This window comes from Amborella trichopoda, chromosome 12 (genome assembly GCF_054954075.1).
Source record: "Amborella trichopoda isolate Santa Cruz 75 chromosome 12, AtrichopodaSantaCruz75HAP2 v2.0, whole genome shotgun sequence".
In the NCBI taxonomy this organism is placed as follows: domain Eukaryota; kingdom Viridiplantae; phylum Streptophyta; class Magnoliopsida; order Amborellales; family Amborellaceae; genus Amborella; species Amborella trichopoda.
Genome location: NC_142347.1, coordinates 43,670,701 through 43,672,258, shown reverse-complemented (window position 1 = coordinate 43,672,258; position 1,558 = coordinate 43,670,701). Strand labels below are relative to the sequence as shown.

General features: G+C 37.2%; 1 long non-coding RNA gene across 3 annotated transcripts; it reads right to left on the bottom strand.

Annotated features, from left to right (window-relative positions):
* Positions 1–238: 238 nt before the first annotated feature.
* On the bottom strand, positions 239–1,001 carry LOC148779611 (uncharacterized). Of its 3 annotated transcripts, none has more exons than XR_016045172.1 (2): positions 813–1,001; positions 239–624 (listed from the first exon to the last, which is right to left on the bottom strand). It is a non-coding gene; the product is annotated as an uncharacterized LOC148779611 (long non-coding RNA). The 3 variants fall into 3 exon arrangements; XR_016045174.1 differs by having other exon boundaries at positions 239–543; XR_016045173.1 differs by having other exon boundaries at positions 818–1,001.
* Between the last annotated feature and the right edge of the window lie 557 nt (positions 1,002–1,558).

The following is a 1,558-nucleotide window of genomic DNA, read 5'->3' as shown; positions in this document are numbered from 1 at the left end:
TACAAAATATGGAAGCCGGCCATCCATGCTTTTTAGTATGGAAGGGGTGGCTTCCATAACACACCATCAAAAAAAAAAAAAAAAAAAACTTTTTTACATGCTCATAAAAGTTGTGGATTTTGTCTTGCAACTTCCACGAGGGTTGCAACTAATATGAGTCTAACACATTAGATACTTGGCCACTTGCATACAATTGGCTTTCTAAATTAACCACAATGCATGAGAGTACACGATTGCCTTTTGTGATGAACCCGAGCTCCACTAAGAAATATGTACACAACATAGGTGGTTAGGACCATAATGTGTTACAATATGATATCTCGAGTTTTATTGCTACAACATTCCAAGATATCACATTAATAATAATAACAACAACAACAACAATGCTCTGCTCTCCTCATTGAGCTCCAACTCCCCAACACTCCTCCCATTCGCATTTTGGCCTCTCCTCTCTCATGTTACAGCTCCCCACAAACCCTCTTGGTTGCATGTTGCCCTCTCCTCTCTCAGCTCGCAGCTCCCAAAAACCCTAGCAGATGAAACCTAGCAAATTAAACCCTCTTAGTCGCATGTTGCCCTCTCCTCTCTCAGCTCGCAGCTCCCAAAAACCCTAGCAGATGAAACCTAGCAAATTAAAGAGCAGATCAGATTTCATGTAGCCTCTTTCAAGATCATATTTCTCTACCTAGTTTTACTATCTATTAGCATAACAGTGGATTAGCATAACATTAGTTCTCTCTTAAGTAGTCACGCTGATCAAATAATCTACCCAATAAAAAGCTCTATGGAGATAAAACAGATGGCAAGCGAACCTGACTTTTAGGGTTTGTATGAGACCTTCCCGATGGTGTTTTTCACCTCCTAGGGTTTTTTGAGGTGATTGTTGCCGATGCGTTTTTGGAGGTGATTGGCGCCCAAGAGTTGCATTTGGCATTTCGTAATAGAGCATCATTGGATAGGTGGTTTGCTTTCGTAATAGAGCATCATTGGATAGGTGGTTTGCTTGCTGATGCTAGTACTGAGAGGCCAGGCCTACCAGAGTTTGATGCAGAGGTCTCCTTGAAAAGAGGGACGACTAGAGGCCTCGCCTTCTTTGTTTGTAAAGTTCCAAGTCATGAAATCAAGCATATTGGGATCGGAACTTTTGGGATTTTAATGAAAAATTACACAACATAATCATAATAAAAAAATTTACATTACATAATCCTCATAAGAGATTACTAAAAGCTCAATTGAAATAAGATACATCTTTAGTCTCCTCCAATACCTCAAAATTTTCTACTCCAATATTACCAAACTTTCTAGCTGGCTAATCATATTTCTTTCCATTTTTTAACTTGTACCATAAAATATTATAAATTAATTTATTGTTTATTTGAAATTATATAGATAAACATACTTCTATAAAAAAATAAATAAAAATAAGGCTTACCACAATAAAAACGTGCTATTCCAATGACTTATCATGTTGAAACCAAAATCTAATCATGTTAATATACATGTAATCCCATATAAGTGCCAAAGGCATGCAAAATAAGTAGGAAATTGGGTGATGATG